This window comes from Mobula birostris, chromosome 30 (assembly GCF_030028105.1).
Source record: "Mobula birostris isolate sMobBir1 chromosome 30, sMobBir1.hap1, whole genome shotgun sequence".
In the NCBI taxonomy this organism is placed as follows: Eukaryota; Metazoa; Chordata; class Chondrichthyes; order Myliobatiformes; family Myliobatidae; genus Mobula; species Mobula birostris.
The window spans coordinates 32412287-32433687 of record NC_092399.1 but is presented as its reverse complement, the minus strand read 5'-3'; the positions used below and the strand labels follow the sequence as shown (position 1 = coordinate 32433687).

Below are 21401 nucleotides of genomic sequence, written 5' to 3'. Positions count from 1 at the left end.
CCCGACGTGTCCCATTTAACTGAAATCCTCGGTATATACAGCTCACTTTAGATTCTCCAGCTACTCAGTGTATAAACAATTCCCTCATCTCACTTTCAATTCTTTTACATCACCTCTATGTCCCTTCATTCCTGGTCTTCCTGCTAGTGGATCAATTTCTCTATCGATACCCCTCATGATTTTTAAGCGCCACTATCAGATCCCTTCATTACCTCCTCTGGTCCAAAGAGAACAACCCCAGCTTCTCCACTTCCTCCACAGATTGAACTCCCTTATCCCTGGTACTCTGTTGGAAATACTCTTCTGCACCCTTGACGAAACATTTACAAATTTCTAATTTGTGGTATCAGGATAGTCCAGCTTTATAAGGATTCATCATGTACTGTTCCTCTACTAACAAAGCTCAGGGCCCCATATCATAAACACAAGAGATTCTGCAGGTGCTGGAAATCCAGAGTAATACACACACACACACACACACACACACAATGCTGGAAGAACTCACGTCAGTTTCTACAGCCACACCATAGGCCTGGAGAAAGTGAGTGGAGGTATAGGAGAAGTTGTTCGCTCTAAGTTGTTCAATGAACGTAGCTGGGTGAATGGTTACAATCATGGAGGGGAGGGAATGGTTACACTTCTGTTCAAGAGAGAAGGACGCTCAGACCAACCCTCGGTGACATCGGGCAGGGTTGCTACTGCTGTTGGGGAGGGTTTAAACTAATTTGGCAGGTGAATGGGAATCAAAGTGATAGGGGTGAGGATGGGGCAATTGGTATACAAGTGGATGCATTGTGCAGTGAGACTGTGAGGAAGGACAAGCAGATGACAGGGCAAAATTGTAGACAGTTGCATGAGTTGAGTTGTAACATCATCATCATCATCAGGTGCCATGCCCAGTTTGAGCTTTGACTGCCATGGCCCACACTCTCCTGTTTCAGGTCAAGTGGATCAATTCATTGGTATTCATTTCCAGTTCTCTGGCTGCTGTCTCCATTATCATTTGTCTTTGTCTTCCTCTTGCTTTCTTCCCTTCAATCTTTCCCATAATTACCGTGCATTCTAACTCCTCTTTCCCAATCACATATCCAATGAAGTTACATTGCCTTTTCATGATCTCATACATTATTTCTCTTTTTGTGTTGGCTCTGTTCATGACATCCTCGTTAGATATTCGTTTTATCCATGATATTCTTTGCATCCTCCTCAAAAACCACATCTCTGCTGCTTCAATTCGATTCCTCATGTTACTAGATATTGTCCAACATTCTGAACCATATAACATAACTGGATAAACGTAACAATTCAGTACTCTGAGGCGGGTTGTCATGCCTAGTTTAGTATTGGTCAGTATACTCTTCATTCTCGTAAAGGTGTCTTTTGCCATCCCATTCTTCTTTTGATGTCCAAGTCGCACCTGCCATCTGATGTCACCCAGCTTCCTAAGTAGCAAAAGTTCTGTACTTGTTTTATGTCTTCCCCGTTTATTCTCAGCCTGCAGATAGGATTCTCCTTTTTGGATATCACCATACAGTCTGTCTTTTTGCAATTGACAGATAGACCCATTTTTGCATTTTCTTCAACAATTATATCAATTAAGTTTTGTTGTTCTCCCGCCGTACTTCCAATTAACACAGTGTCATCTGCATATCTGAAATTATTGATGTTTTCACCACCAAATTTGATTCCCAAGATGTCTCTTTATTTTTTGTAATATTGTTTCACTGTATACATTAAATAAATCAGGGGAGTAAACACACCCTTGTCTAACGCCTCTCTTGATTTTCGTAAATTGACTCACTTCTCCATCTATTCTTACAGCTGCAGTTTGTTCCCAGTACAAATTTCTGATTAGGCAGCGGTCTTTCAAATCTAGATCTATAGTTTTCTGTAATATTTCAAATAACTTATTGTGCTTCATTTTATCAAATGCTTTTGTGTAGATAATAAAACAAACAAATCTTTTTGCACTTGAATAGCTCGTTCTGATAATATCCTTAACATCAATATTGCGTTTCTTGTACCTTTGTCTTTCACAAAACCACATTGTTCTTTGCCTATTTCAGCTTGTATCTTACTTTTAGCTCTTGTCATTAGTTGTAACATGGGGGCAAAATAGAAAAGGGTGATGAATACAGGACTGAAGGTGTTATATTTGAATGCACACAGTATGGTACATGATCTTGCAGCACAGTTAGATATTGGTAGCTATGATGTTGTGGACATCACTGAATCAGGAGCGAAGATCTTAATTGGGAGCTTAACATTCAAGGATACAGACTGTATCAAAAGGACAAGCAGGTAGGCTGAAGGGATGGGGTGGCACTGTTTGTAAAAATTAAAATCAAATCCTTTGAAGGAGGTGACACCAGATCAGAAGATATAGAACCTTTGTGGGTAGAGTTAAGAAACTGCAAGGGTATGAAGACCCCAATGGGAGTTATATACAGGTGCCTGGACAGTAGCCAGGATGTAGGATATAAATCACAATGGGAGATAGAAAAGGCATGTAATAAGGTCAATGTTACAAAAGTCATGGGGAATTTTAATATGCAGGTACATTTGGACAATGAAGTCCATGCTGGATCCCAAGGGAGGGAATTTATAGAATGCCTTTGTGATGACTTTAAGGAGCAGCTTGTGGTTGAGCCCACTAGGGAAAAGGCAATTCTGACTGGGTGTTGTGTAATGAACCAGATTTGATCAGGGAACTTAAGGTATAGGAACCCTTGGGAGGCATATAAAGAAGTATTCTAAAGGGAGGATGAGGCAACTGTGGCTAACAAGGGAAGTCAAAGATAACATAAAAGCAATATAAATAATAATATAGCAAAAAATAGTGGGAAGTTAGTGGATTGGGAGTTTTTTTTAAACCAACAGAAGTCAACTAAAAAAACCACAAGGAGAGAAAAGATGAAATATGAAGGTAAGCTAGCCAATATTATAAAAGGGGATACCAAAAGTTTTCAGATATATAATGAGTAAAAGAGAGGTGAGAGTGGATATTGGACTGCTTGAAAATGGCACTGGAGAGGTAGTAACGGGGACAAAAAAATGGCGAATAAGCTTAATAAGTATTTTGCACCAGTCTTCACTGTGGAAGACACTAACAGTATGCCAGAAATTCAAGAGTGTCAGAGGGCAGAAGTGAGTGTAGCTGCTACTAGATTAGATTTTTTTTTAGATTATGAGAACACTCAGTCCTCGTTTATTGTCATTTAGAGATGCATGTATGCATTAAGAAATGATACAATGTTCCTCCAGAGTGATATCACACAAAAACAGGAAAGACTAACCTCTTTCAAAGACTAACACTGACAAAACCACATAACTATAACATACAGTTACAGCAGTGCAAAACAATACCATAATTTGATAAAGAACAGACCATGGGCACGGTAAAAAAAAGTCTCAAGTCCCGATCGACTTCCGAGTCCCCGATAGCAGGCGGCAAAAAGGAAGAGACTCCCCTGCCATAAACCTCCAGGCACCGACAACTGCCAATGCATTGGAAGCACCCGACCGCAGCTGGCTGAGTCTGTCCGAAAGCTTCAAGCCTCCGACCAGCCCCTCTGATACAGCCTCCCGAGCGCCACCTTCTGCCTTCGACCTCGTCCCGGCCGCCAAAACAAGCAAAGCCAAGGACTCAGAGGCCTACTCCTCCGGAGATTCCGGTTACCACACAGTAGCAGCAGCAGCGAAGCGGGCATTTCAGAAGTTTCTCCAGATGTTCCTCCGTGCTCTCACGTCTGTCTCCGTCAAATCAGAATTGTGCACAGTCCCCTATTTAACAAATACAGATATCATTCCGGAGCGGCCACGCACACTGCATTGCACCGCCATCTTCTCCTCCTCCAACAAATATTACTAAGGAGAAGGTACTTGGGAAGTTGAAAGGTCCGAAGTAAGGTAAGTCGTCTGGACCAGATGGACTACACCTTAGAGTCTGAAAGTGTAGCTGAAGAGATTGTGAAGGCATCTTTCAAGAATCACTAGATTCTGGAATGATTCCTGAGAACTGGAAAATTGGAAGTGTCACTCCGTTCTTTAAGAGGTGAGGTAGGCAAAAGACAGGATGTTCTAGGCCACCTAGTTTGACCTCAGTGGTTGGGAAGGTGTTGGAGTCCATTATTAAGGATGAAGTTTCGGGGTACTTGGAAGCCAAAGTCAGCATGGATTCCTCAAGGGGAAATCTTGCCTGACAAATCTGTTGGAATTCTTTGAGGACATAACAGGCAGGATAGACAAAGGAGAGTTAGTGGATGTTGTTTACTTAGTTTTTCTGAAGCCTTTGACAAGGTGCCGCACATGAGGCTGCTTAACAAGATGAGCCTATGGAATTACAGGAAATATACTGGCATGGTTAGAAGGTTTGCTGAGTGGCAGGAGGCAAAGAGTGGAAATAAAGGGGGCCTATTCTGGTTGGCTGCCGGTGGCAAGTGGTGTTCAACAAGGGGTTGGTATTGGAACCATTATATGTCAATGGTTTGGATGACAGAATTGATTGCTTTGTGGCCAAGTTTGCAGACGATACAAATATAGGTGGAGGAGCATGTAGTGCTGAGGAAGCAGGGAGTGTGCAGAAAGACTTTGACACATTAGGAGAATGGGCAAAGAAAGAGCACATGAAATACAGTGTACAGAAATGTATGGTCATGCACTTTTGTGAAAGGAGTAAAAGCTTAAATTATTTTCTAAATAGAGAGAAAATTCAAGAACCAGATGTGCAAAGGACAGGAGTTCTTGTGCAGGATTTCCTGAAGGTTAACTTGCAGATTGAGTTGGTGTTAAACATGGAAAATGCAATATTAGTGCTCATTTCAAGAGAACTAGAGTGTAAGAACAAGCATGTGATGCTGAGGCTTTATAAAGTATTGGTCAGATTGCACTTGGAGTATTGTGATCAGTTTTGGACCCCTTATCTGAGAAAAGATGTTCTGGCGTTGGAGAGGGTCCGGAGGAGGTTCATGAGGATGATTCTGGGAAAGAAAAGGTTAATGTATGAGGAGGCTGTACTCACTGGAGTTCCAAAGATTGGAGGGGCGCGATCTCATTGAAACCTATCGAATATTCACAGAGTGGATGTGCAGAGGATATTTCCTATAGTGCTGAGACTAGGAGCAGAGGGTACAGCCTCAGAATAGGGGGACATCTATTTAGAACAGGGATGAAAAGGGATTTCTTAAGCCAGATGGTGGTTGTCTATAGAATTCATTGCCACGGACAGTGGTGGAGGCCAAGACATTAAGTACATCTAAAGTGGAAATTGGCAGGTTCTTGATTAGTCAGTGCTACAAAGGTTATGAGAGAAGGCAGCAGAATGGGATTGAGAGGGATAATACATTAGCCATACTGGAATGGCAGAACTGGTTGAGTGGTTTAATTCTGCTCTTATGCCTTATGGTCTTATGGACATTGTCACATAGCAAAGGTCCAGAATATTTGTGCACGAGGTAGAAGACAGATAGTTTAAAAAAAAACCTTATTAATGTTGGTCACACTGTCAATGGATTTATATTGTACAAACTTCAAAAGATCGTTATTCATGGCCTGTGCAGCATAATTTTGTGCTAAATATATAGGCATCCATTAGTCTTGTGAGACCATGGATTTGCACCTTGGAAGGTTTCCAGGGCACAGGCCAGGGCAAGGTTGTATGGAAGACTGGCAGTTGCCCATGCTGCAAGTCTCCCCTCTCCACAACACCAATGTTGTCCAAGGGAAGGGCATTAGGACCCATACAGCTTGGCACCGGTGTCGTCACAGAGCAATGTGTGGTTAAGTACCTTGCTCAAGGACACGCACGCTGCCTCAGCCAAGGCTCAAACTACTGACCTTCAGATCACTAGACGAATGCCTTAACGACTTGGCCATGCTCCAACACATTTTGTGCTAAAATTGTTCTATTATGCAACCATTGGGGAAAGCTCTTCGCTCAGAGGGTCAGGAGAACGTGGAATAAGCTGCTCGTGCGAGGGGTGAATGTGACCTCGATCTCAGTGTTTAAGAGAAGCTTGGATAGATATGTGGATGGTAGGGGTGTGGAGGACTATGGTCCTAGTGCAGATCAATGGGGGTAGGCAGTTAGGTGGCTCGGCATGTACTAGATGGGCTGAAGGGCCCGTTTCTGTGCAGTGCTTTTCTGGGACTCTATGACTCATTGGTAATTCAAATAATATGGCATTTGAGGAGAGAGCTTGAGCTCCTCTTAAGGAGGGGGAGAAGATGACAACGTGACACAGCGCACGCGGCCACTTCGGTGAATGATATCTGTAATCTGTCAAGCAGGGAACCGTGCACAATTCTGATTTGATGGAGACAGACGTGAGAGTACGGAGGAACATCTGGAGAAACTTCTGGAATGCCTGCTTCGCTGCCGCTGCTACTGTGTGGTAACCGGAATCTCCGGAGCAGAAGGCCCCGAATCCTCGGCTTTGCGTGTTTCAGCGGCCGGGGCGAGGTCGAAGACTCTCGGCAGAGGATGGCGCTCGGGAGGCTGTATCGGAGGGGCTGGTCGGAAGCTCGGAGTTTTCGGACGGATGGACTCAGTGTCGGCTGTGGTTGGCTGCTTCCAATGCATCGGCAGTTGTTGGTGCCTGGAGGTTTATGGCAGGGAGTTTCTCCCTCTTGCCACCTGCTATCGGGGACTCGGGAGTCGATGAGGACTTGAGACATTTTTTTACCATGCCCATGGTCTGTTGTTTATCAAATTATGGTATTGCTTTGCACTGCTGTAACTATATGTTATAATTATGTGGTTCTGTCAGTGTTAGTCTTTGGTTTGTCCTGTTTTTCTGTGATATCACTCTGGAGGAATATTTTATCATTTCTAAATGACAATAAACGAGGACTGAGTTTTCTCATAATCTAATCAGCTCGTGAAATCCAAATGGTCTCGGTTATTATCAGAGAATGTGTAGAGTATAGAATCTGAAATACTTGTCGTCCCAGACGTTCACGACAAACAGAACCCCAAGGGAACTAAAGGCAGAAAAAAAACATTAGAACCCCAAAGCCCCGCTCCGTGCCAGCAGCAAAGCGTCAACCTCCTCTCTCCCCTGGACCCAGTTCAGCAAAAGCGTCAGCGCCCATCACCCAACAGCAAAGCACCCAAAGGGAGACCACAATCTGCAGTCAGCAATAGCTGTCTGACATGCCAGTGACTCACTCTTTCTCACTAACAAGGGATGGAGAGACTTCACCATCTCACAGCGAAAGAGGAGACTAATAGTTGCTGTAACCGTGTTACAGTAACGAGACATTTCAACTCAAGTCCTAAATTGAGAGCATTCTTGTTCACTCTTCATGCTTAAGTCCCCATTTTCTGATTTTGGTAAATCAGAGATGGATTGCTTGTCAAATAGTTTTCAAGTGAAATAGCTTAACATTTTCCCAAATGCATGACACTTTTATACAGTGTTTCCTTTATTACCTTGGGGAATTTCCAGTAGTGTTTGATGAAAATCTCCAGCTAGCTATAAAGTAACACCTCCCACTAATTTATCACTGAGTCTACCATTTTGCATACTCTGACCTAACGGTTCAGTGGCTGCTTTGTGATCCATTGTACATTTATTAAAGAAAACAAGTTTATAATCTTTTCAAACTTTTTCCTGATCAACAACAAGATTTTTTTTAAAATCCAGAAACTCAAGGGAGAGACTGCAAACACTGGAATCTGGAGCGATAAAGCAAACCGCTGAAGGAACTCAGCGGGTTGGGCAGCATTTGTGGAGGGAAATGGACAATTGACTTTTCAGGTTAAGCCCGTTCATCTGGATTGGGTATAAACAATCCTATTATCAGCCCTAATGCTTTGGGATAAAAAGCATTTGTAAAGAAAATCAACAGCTGAGATTGCTCCCAATTGTTCCAACTATCTCCCAAAATAGTGTATTCTCAATTCTTGATATTCATCAGTTCTTAATTTCCCAAGATTTCAGTTTCTCTCCGAAATGTAGGAATCCATACTTGGAATTGGAGATCTCACATTGGAGATTAACCTGCATTCCACATGGCCAGTGTGGAATCTGGCCATATCTATTCCAATTACAAACCAACAGAAAACTGAAGAAATACAGAAGGAAAAACTCATCAAAGAGGTTAAAAATAAAACAAAATCCATGCTTGTGCCTCTTGATTGGAAGTTTTGCAAATAACTGTAAAATATACAATTAAAGTTAGTTTCCACATTTTGATAAAATTTTAATACTTCCTGCTGTAGCACACAACCAGCAGGTAAGTGCTTTTTTCAAAGAAGGCACATCTACTTTCTTAGAAGTTTGTGCAGATTCTGTATGTCATCTAAGGACTTGACAAACTTCTGTAGATGCACAGTGGAGAGTATCCTGACCAGTTGCATCACGGCCAATATCCAGGAACAGAAGAGCCTACAAAAAGTGATGGATACAGCCCAGTCCACCACAGGAAAAGCCCTGCCAACCACTGAGCAGGTTTACAAGGAACGCTGCCACAAGAAAGCAGCATCCATCATTGACTCCCGTCATCCAGGCCATGCTCTCTTCTCGCTGCTGCCATCGGGGAGGAGGTACAGCAGCCTTGGGTCCTATACCACCAGTTTCAGGAGCATTTTACATTAAAACCATCAGGTTACTGAACCAGCGTGGATAACTTCACTCACCACATCACTGAACACAACTCACACACTCACTTTCATGGACTCTGCAACTCGCATTCTCTGTATTATATATTTACTAATTTATTACTATTATGGAGTGCCCAGGGAGGGATAGCACCTTGGGGTGAAGGGGCTTGTCGTGTCCATTCTGGGACTGCTCACTCACCTTTGGTCTTCACCAGACATTCAGCTCTCACCGGTGGCCCCAAACATCTGGTTGCACACAACAGTGGCCACACTCTGGTACCCGGCTTCAACAGGCGGGCAGGCTAAAGCAGGTGAGGGTAGCCGGTGGGAGAGGGGCATGCCTGTACTAGCATGCAGTCAGCTCCAGCGGTTGGCTGGATGAGATCTACAGTGAGATCCAATGCCCAGGAAGGTGGTACTGTGACGCTCGGTAGAGAGTGAAGGTCACGACAAGACAATGGTCATCCAGCTAGTGACACACATAAAAGTTGCTGTTGAATGCAGCAGGCCAGGCAGCACCTACAGGAAGAGGTACAGTCAATGTTTCAGGCTGAGACCCTTCATCAGGACTAACTGAAAGAAGAGATAGAAAGAGATTTGAAAGTGGGAGGGGGAGGGGGAGATCTGAAATGATAGGAGAAGACAGGAGGGGGAGGGATGGAGCCAAGAGCTGGACAGCTGATTGGCAAAAGGGATATGAGGCTGGAGAAGGGAGAGGATCATGGGATGGAAGGCCTAGGGAGAAAGAAAGGGAGAGGGAAGCCTAGAGGATGGGCAAGGAGTTATAGTGACAGAGGGAGAAAAAAGAGTGAGTGAGTAAATAAATAAATAATGGCTGGAGTACAAAGGGGAGAGGGGGCATTAGCGGAAGTTAGAGAAGTTGATGTTCATGCCATTAGGTTGGAGGCTACCCAGATGGAATATAAGATGTTGTTCCTCCAACCTGAGTGTGGCTTCATCTTTACAGTAGAGGAGGCCGTGGATGGACATGTCAGAATGGGAATGGGACGTGGGAATAAAATGTGTGGCCACTGGGAGATCCTGCTTCCTCTGGCGGACAGAGCGTAGGTGTTCAGTGAAACAGTCTCTCAGTCTGCTTCGGGTCTCAACAATATACAGGAGTCACACTGCAGATTTTCTCGTATCAACACTAGCATTACATTTTCCACATCTTGTATCAGTTTCAGTCACACCCTTTACTTTCTGATTGTGGTAAAGGCTGCACACTAAAGATCTCAATCAAAAACCTCAACACCCATCTGTCTTACTCGTTTCTTGCCTTTGATATTCCTTCCTATATATTCAATTTAGGTCTCGCCAATATATAAAAGGCCACATCGGGAGCACCGGACGCAGTATATCACCCCAGTCGATTCACAGGTGAAGTGTCGCCTCACCTGGAAGGACTGTCTGGGGCCCTGAATGGTGGTAAGGGAGGAAGTGTAAGGGCACGTGTAGCACTTGTTCCACTTACAAGGATAAGTGCCAGGAGGGAGAGTGGTGGGGAGGGATGGGGGGGACGAATGGACAAGGGAGTCGCGTAGGGAGCGATCCCTGTGGAAAGCAGAGGGGGAGGAGGGAAAAATATGCTTAGTGGTGGGATCCTGTTGGAGGTGGCGGAAGTTACGGCGAATTAGATGTTGGACCCAGAGGCTGGTGGGGTGGTAGGTGAGGACAAGGGGAACCCTATTCCTAGTGGGGTGGTGGGAGGATGGAGTGAGAGCAGATGTGTGTGAAATGGGAGAGATGCGTTTGAGGGCAGTTGATGGTGGAGGAAGGCGGAAGCAATGCAGTTAGTGATGTTTGTTCGTACCACTGGACCTGAATTTCTGAGGCTGAGAGATTGGAACTGGCCCAGTGCAGTGGCCTTTCCAGTTTGAAAACTCTCCCGCACAGGTTTCTCATCATCGTCCGACACCATGGACAACCACCACATTATTAACATTTGTTGTTTTTTGCATTTGCTCATTTGTCTTCTTTTGCACATTGGTTGCTTGTAAGTCTTTATGCGACATTTTTCATTGATTCTATTGTACTTCTTTGATCTGCGAATGCCTGCAAGAAAATGAATTCTGGGGTAGTACATGTTGACATATACCTACTTTGACAATAAATTTTCTTGAACTTTGAAGGAAAAGATTAACATTAAACAGCACAATATCTTACTCTTGTTTGCATTTTGTTCACCAGAGCACAGGATTAATTCAAACACCCACCCAATTACACCTAATGCAACATTTAAAAACACACAGACCATTCACCCTCAAAAATCAGTTCAGGAAGTGACATTGCCAAGGGTTCAATAGTTAAGCAAGCAGCTTAAAGTATAATCCTGTGCATTTTAAGGCATCTTTTAACTTTACGGCTTTAAAAGAAAGGGTCGTTGGAAGATACTGATCCGGCTCAAAAATTTGAGGTTTCCGTGTCAGCCAGAACTCCAGCATATTCCAAGCCGTTTCTCTTTCCAGCCTCCGATCCCTGATTGGACTGAAGTTACATGGTCTGTTTGTTCTACTGTTTGGCTTTACTACAAATAAATTCCTTCTTCCAGGACCATCCCTTAATTTCAGTGCCTTCCTGCAGCTAACGTTACAGCCATTCAAACGCTCTCCCACAAACCGAATGATTCAATTTCCCTTTTCTGCTCTTGCTGTTGCCAGAAGGCTGAATTTTATATTGCTGAGCTCCTGGTTATTTCCATTCCGTGCGTCAACCAATGATTTGAGTAATTTGGCCACACTGATCTTCTTGGCAACAATACCTAGTCTCCTACAAACGCAAGAGATTCCACAGATGCTGGAAGTCCAGAGTAACACCTACAAGATGCTGGAGGAACCCAGCAGGTCAGGCAGCACCCATGGAGAAGAACAGACAGTCAACATTTTGGGCTGAGACCCTTCATCGGGACTTGAAGGGAAGCGGGAAGAAGGGGGAATGAGATTATAAGATTTGCTGCTCCACTGCGAAGCCTACTGTGAAGAAATTTAAATTTTCTCTTCATATGCGAGTTCAGGGAGACTCTCCCTCTGTGATGCCTGCTGCTCCTTCCATTTGCTGCACGTGATGGGTGGAAGAAGGAGGGATCTCTTAGGAGACAGGAGTGGATCAAAAGGAAGGAAGTGGAGAACCGGAGGGCGGTAATGGGCAGGTCATGAGGGCAGGGGAGGGGAAGAGAAGGAGTGCGAGGACCACCAGAATGGGGGAGATAAAGAAAAGAATTCTTCCAGCACTTTGTGTGTGTTGCTCAAGATATCCATCATCTACAGAATCACTTCTGTCTTTTCTCCGTTATTGAATTTTCTTAGCCACAGTACCTCTGAGCCATGGTCTTACGGAACGGTGGAGCAGGCTCTGGAGGTGTTGAGTGGCCTACAGTATGTGTACATATTACCCCGAAATTCAACTCATCCCATGCAAGTTGCAACTTACTTAATATATCAGTAAATTAACAAAGACCCACTTTACAGACTCCTCTTATATATGTATTTAGCCCACATCTGCTCTTTTTCCCAGTTCCATTTTGCATGTTAATTCAAAAGCCTATCTACTGTTGCAAGAATCTAGCACAGTGCTCTTAGTGCAAACAAATTATCTGTCTTCTTAAACATCTTCAGCATTTTTGTTTTCAGAACTGCTTTCACTTTTTCTTTAATTGCAATTAATTTGTATCTAGTTTTGGTCTAAATTGCTTCTTTCTCAATGAATGCAGTTCCTTCTTTGAGCTTTACAACGTATGCTGTTAGCCATCTGAAAACTTGTAATACCGTCGCACAGACAGTGAACCTAGGTTTCATAATGTATCCATGGTGGCTTGGAAAATCATCTGTGGACATTTCACATCTTGAGGCAGCTTTTTAGTCCGTAAGACATCGGAAATACCTCAGGCCATTTGACCCATCAAGTTTGCTCTGCAATTCAATCATGGCTGATTTATTTTTCTCTCTCAACCCTGTTCTCCTGCCTCCTCCCTGCGACCTTTGACGTCCTTACTAATCAAGAATCTATTGACCTCTCCTTCAAACATATTCAAAGACTTGGTCTCCATAGCCACCTGTGGCAATAACATTCAGAGATTCATGCCCCTGGCTAAAGAAATTCCTCCCCTTCTCTGTTCTATAAGGTCATCCTTTCAATCTAAGGCTGTGCCTTTTGGTCCTAGACTCCCAAACTGGAAACATCCTTTCCACTTACACTCTGTCCAGGACTTTCAATATTTGGTAGGTTTCAAAGAAATCTCCCCTCTTCCTTCTAAGCTCCAGTGAGTACAGGCCCATCAAAGCCCCATCATAAGTTAACCCTTTTATTCCTGGAATCATTGTCATAACCATCCTCTGAACTTTCTCCAACACCTGTATATCCTTCCTTAGATAGGGTATTGAAAACCGTTTCCTATACTCTAAACGTGGTCTGACCACACACACCTTATAAAACCTTGACAGTAAATCTCAAACAAGAGAAAATCTGCAGATGCTGGAATTCCAAGCAACAATACACAAACTGCTGAAGAAACTCAGCAGGCCGGGCAGCATCTATGGAAAAGAGTACAGTTGACGTTTCAGGCCGATACCTTTCAGCAGGACTGGAGTAAAAAAGCTGAGGAGTAGATTTAAAAGGTAGGGGGGAGGGGAGAGAGAAATACAAGGTGAGAGGTGAAACCAGGAGGGGGAGGGATGAAGTAAAGAGCTGGAAAGTTGATTGGTGAAAGAGATACAGGGTTGGAGAAGGGGGGGCCTGATTGGAGAGGACAGAAGGCCATGGAAGAAAGAAAAGGGGGGACGAGCACCAGAGGGAGGCAATGAGCAGGCAAGGAGAGAAGGTGAGAGAGGGAAAAGGAGGATGGGGGTGGTGAAGGGGAGGGGGCATATTGCCAGAAGTTCGAGAAGTCAATGTTCATGCCATCAGGTTGGATGCTACCCAGTCATAATACAAGGTGTTGTTCCTGCAACCTGAGTGTGGCCTCATCATGACAGCAGAGGAGGCCATGGGTTGACAAATCAGAATGGGAATGGGAAGTGGTAAGAGGGAGATCCCACTTCTTCTGACGGATGGAGCATAGATGCTTGACAGGGCAGACTTCCAATCTACGTCAGGTCTCACCAACACACAAGAGGCCACACCGGGATACTGGGCAGACTCATAGGTGAAGTGTCACCTCGCCTGAAAAGACTGTTTGGGGCACTGAACGGTAGTGAGGGAGGAGGTGTAGGGGCAGGTGGAGCCCTTGTTCTGCTTGTAAGGATAAGTGCCAGAAGGGATTTCAGTGGGGAGGGAGGAATGGAAAAAGGAGTCATGTAGGGAGCAATCCCTGTGGAAAACAGAAAGTGTGGGGTTGGGGGGGGGGCGTAGATGTTCTTGGTGGTGGGATTCCATTAGAGGTGGCAGAAGTTCCGGGGAATTAGGATGCAAAGGCTGGTGGGGTGGTAGTTGAGGACAAGAGGAACCCTATCCCTGCCTGGTATATGACGACCCAAAGCCATCAAACGTTCCTCACATGATGACCCTTTCATTCCCAGAATCATTCATGTGAACCTCCACTGGGCCCTCTCCAATGTGAGCACATCTTTTCTTAGAACGGGAGCCCAAAACTGTTCACAATACTCAAGGCAAGGCCTCACCAGTGCCTTATAAAGACTCAGCATCACAGTCCTGCTCTTGTATTCTAGACCTCTTGAAATGAATGCTAACATTGCATCTGCCTTCCTTACCACCAACTCAACCTGCAAATTAACATTTAGGGTGTTCTGCACAAGGACTCCCAAGTCCCTTTGCATCTCAGATTTTTGGAATTTCTCCCCATTTAGAAAATAGTCCGCACATTTATTTATACTACCAAAGTGCATGAGCATGCATTTTCCAACATTGTATTTCATTTGCCACTTTCTTGCCAATTCTCCTAATCTATCTAAGTGCTTCTGCAGCCTTCCTGTTTCCTCAACACTATCTGCCCCTACACCAATCCTTGTATCATCTGTAACCTTAGCAACAAAACCATCTAATCCATCATCTAAATCATTGATATACGGCATAAAAAGGAGTGCTCCCCAAACCAACTCCTGCAGAACACCACTAGTCACTGACAGCCAACCAGAAAAGGATCCTTTTATTCCCACTCACCGCCTCCTACCAGTTAGCCGATACTCTAACCATGTCAGTAACTTTCCGGTGATACCATGGGCTCTTAACTTGGCAAGGATAAGCGTGGTATCTTGTCAAAGGCCTTCTAAAAGTCCAAATATACAAAATCCACTACATCCCCTTTATCTATCCAACTTCTAATCTCCACAAAGAATTCCAATAGGTTCATCAGGCAAGATTTGCCCTTAAGGAAACCATGCTGACTTTGTCCTATCTTATCTTGTGTCACCAAGTACTCCATAACCTCATCCTTAACAATTGACTCCAATACCTTCCCAACCACTGAGGTCAGGCTAACTGGTCTATAATTTCCTTTCTGCTACCTTCCTCTCTTAGAGAGTGGAGTTACATTTGCAATTTTCCAGTCCTTTGGCACCATGCCCGAGTCCAATGATTTTTGAAAGATCATTACTAATGCCTCCAGAATCTCATCCGCTAGCTCTTTCAGCACCCTAGGGTGCAGTTCATCTGGTCCAGGTTACTTATGTGCCCTTAGGTCTTTCAACTTTTTAAACACCTTCTTCCATGTAATAGTAAATTACTCACTTCTCTTCCGTCACACCCTTCAACATGGCACACTGTTAGTGTTTTCCACAGTGCAAAATATTCATTTAGTTCATCTGCCATCTCCTTGTCCCCCATCATTATTTCTCTGGCCTCACTTTCTAGCAGCCCTATATCTACTCTCTTTTCTCTTTTATTTTTACATACTTGAAAAAGCTTTTACGACCCACTTTGATATTATTTGCTAGTTTGCTTTCATATTTCATCATTTCCCTCTTAATAATTACTTTCGTTGCTCTCTGTAGGTTTTATAAAAGCTTCCCAATCCTCTACCTCCCGGCTAATTTTTGCTTTGTTATATGCCCTCTCTTTCGCTTTTACATTGGCTTTGACTTCCCTTGTCAGCCATAGTTGTACTATTTTACCATTTGAGTATTACTTTGTTTTTGGAATGTATGTACCCTGTACCTTCCTCATTTTTCCCAGAAACTCACACCATTGCTGCTCTGCTGTCATCCCTGCCAGCATCTCCTTCCAATTTACCGTGGCCAACTCCTCTCTCATACCACTGTAATTTCCTTTACTCCACTGAAATACTGCTACGTCAGACTTTTCCTTCTCCCTATCAAATATGAAGTTGAACACAATCATGTTGTGATCACTGTCTCCTAAGGGTTCTCTTACCTTAAGCTCCCTCATCACCTCTGGTTCATTCCATAATACCCAATCCAGTATAGCTGATGCCCTACTAGGGCACAACGACAAACAACTCTATAAAACCATCCTGTAGGCATTCAACAAAGTCACTCTCTGGAGATCCATTTCCAACCTGATTTTCCCAATTGACCTGCATGTTGAAATCTCCCATGACTATCAGAACATTGCCCTTTTGACTCGCCTTTTCTATTTTCTGTTGTAACCTGTGGTCACTTCGCAGCTACTGTTATCTCTCATCAGGGTCCTTTTACTCTTGCAGTTTCCCAGCTCAACCCACAAGGATTCTCCATCTTCCCATCGTATGTCACATTTTTCTACCGATTTGGTACCATTCTTTACCAGTAGAGCCACACTACCCCCTCTGCCTCCCTTCCTATCCCTCCGATGTAACCCTGTACATTCAGCTCCCAACTCCAACCGTCTTTCAGCCATGGTTCAGTGATGGCCACAACGTCATACCTGGCAATCTGTAATAGTGCAACAAGATCATCCACCTTATTTCTTATACTCCGTGCAGTGAGATATAACACTTCAACTGCATTTGCTACCCTTTTTGATTCTGCATCCCTAATGCACTCACGTTCACCCTGCTGGCTGCAATTTTGTCCTATCACCTGCCTGCCCTTACTGACAGTCTGACTGCTTGGTATCTTTGCTTTTTTTTTTACCATCCATTCTATCCTGAGTGCCTTCACTCCGGTTCCCACCCCCCTGCCAAGTTAGTTTAAACCCTTAAAAACAAAAACAACAGGAATTCTGCAGATGCTTAAATTTCAAGCAACACACATCAAAGTTGCTGGTGAACACAGCAGGCCAGGCAGCATCTCTAGGAAGAGGTACAGTCGACGTTTCAGGCCGAGACCCTTCGTCAGGACTAACTGAAGGAAGAGATAGTAAGAGATTTGAAAGTGGGAGGGGGAGGGGGAGATCCAAAATGATAGGAGAAGACAGGAGGGGGAGGGATGGAGCCAAGAGCTGCACAGGTGATTAGCAAAAGGGATTCAAGAGGATCATGGGACAGGAGGCCCGGGGAGAAAGACAGCGGTGGGTGGGGGGAACCTAGAGGATGGGCAAGGGGTATGTTGAGAGGGACAGAGGGAGAAAAAGGAGAGAGAGAGAAAGAATGTGTAAAAATAAATGGGGTACGAGGGGGAGGTGGGGCATTAGCGGAAGTTAGAGAAGTCAATGTTCATGTCATCAGGTTGGAGGCTACCCAGATGGAATATAAGGTGTTGTTCCTCCAACCTGAGTGTGGCTTCATCTTTACAGTAGAGGAGGCCGCGGATGTCAGAATGGGAATGGAATGGGACTAGGAATACGGTTCTCTAGGTCCTCACCTACCACCCCACCAGCTTCCGGGTCCAACATATTATTCTCCGTAACTTCCACCACCTCCAACTGGATCCCACCACTAAGCACATCTTTCCCTCCCCCCCCCCCCTGCTTTCCACAGGGATCGCTCCCTACGCGACTCCCTTGTCCATTCGTCCCCCCCCCATCTCTCCCCACTGATCTCCCTCCTGGCACTTATCCTTGTAAGCGGAACAAGTGCTACACATGCCCTTACACTTCCTCCCTCACCACCATTCAGGGCCCCAGACAGTCCTTCCAGGTGAGGCGACACTTCACCTGGGAGTCGACTGGGGTGATATACCGCGTCCGGTGCTCCGGATGTGGCCTTCTATAGATTGGCGAGACCCGATGCAGACTGGGAGACCGCTTTGCTGAACACCTATGCTCTGTCCGCCAGAGAAAGCAGGATCTCCCAGTGGCCACACATTTTAATTCCACATCCCATTCCCATTCTGATATGTCTATCCACGGCCTCCTCTACTGTCAAGATGAAGCCACACTCAGGTTGGAGGAACAACACCTTATATTCCGTCTGGGTAGCCTCCAACCTGATGGCATGAACATTGACTTCTCTAACTTCCGCTAATGCCCCACCTCCTCCCGTACCCCATCCGTTATTTATTTATATACACACATTCTCTCTCTCTCTCTCTCCTTTTTCTCCTTCTGTCCCTCTGACTATACCCCTTGCCCATCCTCTGGGTACTCCCCCTCTTGTCTTTCTCCCCGGGCCTCCTGTCCCATGATCCTCTCATATCCCCTTTGCCAATCACCTGTCCAGCTCTTGGCTCCATCCCTCCCCCTCCTGTCTTCTCCTATCATTTCAGATCTCCCCCTCTCCCTCCCACTTTCAAATCTCTTACTATCTCTTCCTTCAGTTAGTCTTGACGAAGGGTCTCGGCCTGAAACGTCGACTGTACCTCTTCCTAGAGATGCTGCCTGGCCTGCTGCGTTCACCAGAAACTTTGATGTGTGTTGCTTAGTTTAAACCCTCCCCAACAGCTCTAACAAACCTGCCCGCAAGAATATTGGTTCCTTTCGGGTTCAGGTGCAACCCATCACTTTTGAACAGGTCATACCTCCCCCAGAAGAGATCCCAATGATCCAAGAACCTGAAGCCCTGCCTCTGGACCAGCTTCTCAGCCACACATTTATCTGCCAAATCAAACTGTTCCTACCCTCACCATCACGTGGCACAGGCAGCAATCCAGAAATTACTACCTGGGAAGTCCTGATTCTCAGCTTTCTACCTAGATCTCTAATTCTCTCTTCAGGACCTCTTTGCTTTTCTTTCCTATGTCCTATTTCCTAATCGGCCACCATTCAGATAATAATCTGTTTTCTTTTTTGGTGCAAGAACAGGAAAACAGATTATTATCTGAATGGTGGCCAATTAGGAAAAGGGGAGGTGCAACAAGACCTGGGTGTCATTATGCACCAGTCATTGAAAGTGGGCATGCAGGTACAGCAGGCGGTGAAAAAGGCGAATGGTATGCTGGCATTTATAGCAGAGGAATTAAGTACAGGAGCAGGGAGGTACTACTGCAGTTGTACAAGGCCTTGGTGAGACCACACCTGGAGTAATTTGTGCAGTTTTGGTCCCCTAATCTGAGGAAAGACATTCTTGCCATAGAAGGAGTGCAAAGAAGGTTCACCAGATTGATTCCTGGGATGGCAGGACTTTCATATGATGGAAGACTGGATCGACTAGGTTTATACTTGCTGGAATTTAGAAGATTGAGGGGGGATCTTATTGAAATGTATAAAATTCTAAAGGGATTGGACAGGCTAGATGCAGGAAGATTGTTCCCGATGTTGGGGAAGTCCAGAACGAGGGGTCACAGTTTAAGGATAAAGGAGAAGCCTTTTAGGACCGAGATGAGGAAAAACTTCTTCACACAGAGAGTGGTGAATCTGTGGAATTCTCTGCCACAGGAATCAGTTGAGGCCAGTTCGTTGGTTATATTTAAGAGGGAGTTATATATGGCCCTTGTGGCTAAAGGGGTCAGGGAGTATGGAGAGAAGGCAGGTACAGGGTTCTGAGTTGGATGATCAGCCATGATCATACTGAATGGCGGTGCAGGCTCGAAGGGCCGAATGGCCTACTCCTGCACCTATTTTCTATGTTTCTATGTCATTGGTACCAATATGTACCCAGATATCTGGCTGCTCCCCCTCCTTCTCCAAAATGCTGTGGAAATAATCCGAGATGTCCCTGACCCTGGCACTTGGGAGGCAACACACCATCCAGGTGCCCTGTTCAGGTCCACTGAATCTCCCGTCTGTCCCTCTGACTATTGAGTCCCCTATCACTACCACTCCCCTCTTCTCCTTCTTCCCCGTCTGCACCATGGACCCATGCTCAGTGCCAGTAACTGGGTCTCTGTGGCATTCCCCTGGGAGGTCATCCCCCACAAAAGTATCCAAAGTAATATAGTTATTTTTGAGGGGAATGGCCACATGTGTGCTCTGCTCTAACTGCCTGTTCACATTACCATTTCTCCTGACAGTCACCCTGTCACAATGGGGGGGGGCATTGGGAGCAAGGGTGGACCCAAATGCAAGACACATCTTGTGAGGTTAAGTAAACTGAGTTTATTGTTTGATACCAGGAGAGCAAAGCAGGAGCAGGAAATAGCGAACTGGACAAAGACTCAGGACTATGACTAGGCTGGGACCAAGGGTCTGGGCTAGGACTCGGAATCGGCTCCCAGAACTAGAGGAGACGTGGAGAGGCTAGGGTATGGACTCCGAGCCCGAGACTGGGCAAGGACCCAGTACCTGGGTCTTGCCTTGGGCTCAGACCCCAGAACCAGGCAAGGACATGACATGGGCTAGGGAGAGGAGGAACATGGGAACACAGAGCCTCGGTCTCGGGAGAGCAGGTACATGGAACCATGAACACATACACAGAACACAGTCGGGACCCCTCCTTGGGTACAGGACATAGGGCTGGGACTCACACATAGAACAGAGCCGGGACCCCTCCTTGGTCACAGGACATAGGGCTGGGACTCATGACCACCCCCCCCCCCCCACAGGGCAACGGCAAGATGGCCAGACTTACCCCACAGAGGCGAGGACAAGACAAGACAAGACATGACACGCCCCCCCCCCCGCGGGGCAACAGCAAGACGGCCAGGCTTAACCCACAGAGGCGAGGACAAGACAAGACAAGACCAACACGAATGAACACCAGACAGTACCTACCTAGCTCTGGTGATAGAACTAGACCAAGGTGCAGGGGAGGGCTGCAGACGAGGGCTAGAGGTGAGAGGGGCAGAGAGGGGATACAGACAGGGGGGTAGGACAGGAATCCCAGACCACCAGGGCCAGGACTTGACTCGGTACTTGGAAGCCTCCAGGACCAGGACTTGACTCGGAACCTGGATGCCACCGGAGCCAGGACTTGACTTGGAGCCTCCGGGTAGTGGTGAGCTCTCGACTCGGCCCGGGAACAGTAGACAGCGGTTCTTGATTCCCTCCGGCAGGTTAACTGACAGACCCACCTCGGTGAGGAAACTTTGCAGGCTCGCTTTGGCGAGGTAACTGGACAGGGTTGCTCCGGTGAGGAAAGGAGAATTACCGGCACTCGCTTCAGGCAGAGACTGGGCTTGCTCTGGCCAGATGACATTGGCACGGCCGTACTTTTAGTGACTTTGCAGACGCTCCCGCGCCGAAAGGCTGAAAGCCGGAGACTATAAACTACCGTTCAGCCAAGAGTTAATTGCCTCCAATCACCAAGGCCGAGGGACACGGGAAAACAGGGAACCAAAGGGAAACAGGAAGTCAACGGTCTGGATCGTAACATAAACAAAGTAAATTTAAAGAGACCCCGATCCGAACCATGACACACGCAGCTACTCACCTCCTGCAACTTTGGGGTGACTACTTCCCTGTGACTCTGATTGGTTATATCCTCACTCTCCCGTACAAACCCAAGGTCATCCAGCTGCTGCTCCAGGTCTCTAACAAGGTCATCAAGGAGCTACAGCCGGATGCTCTTCACACAGATGAAGTTCCCTGGGAGAGTTTGAGTCTCCCAGGACTCCAACATACGGCACGAAGAGCACACAACGACCATTTA

At 45.7% G+C, this 21401-nt stretch overlaps 1 long non-coding RNA gene across 1 annotated transcript in view; it reads right to left on the bottom strand.

Annotated features, from left to right (window-relative positions):
* Window positions 1-21401, bottom strand: part of LOC140190431 (uncharacterized) — a 27894-nt gene extending 6493 nt beyond the window's left edge. Inside the window, exons 1-2 of the long non-coding RNA XR_011883608.1 lie at window positions 21183-21401; window positions 10419-10660 (exon numbers count right to left, since the gene is read on the bottom strand). This is a non-coding gene — a long non-coding RNA (uncharacterized lncRNA). The remainder of the gene's footprint in view (window positions 1-10418; window positions 10661-21182) is intronic.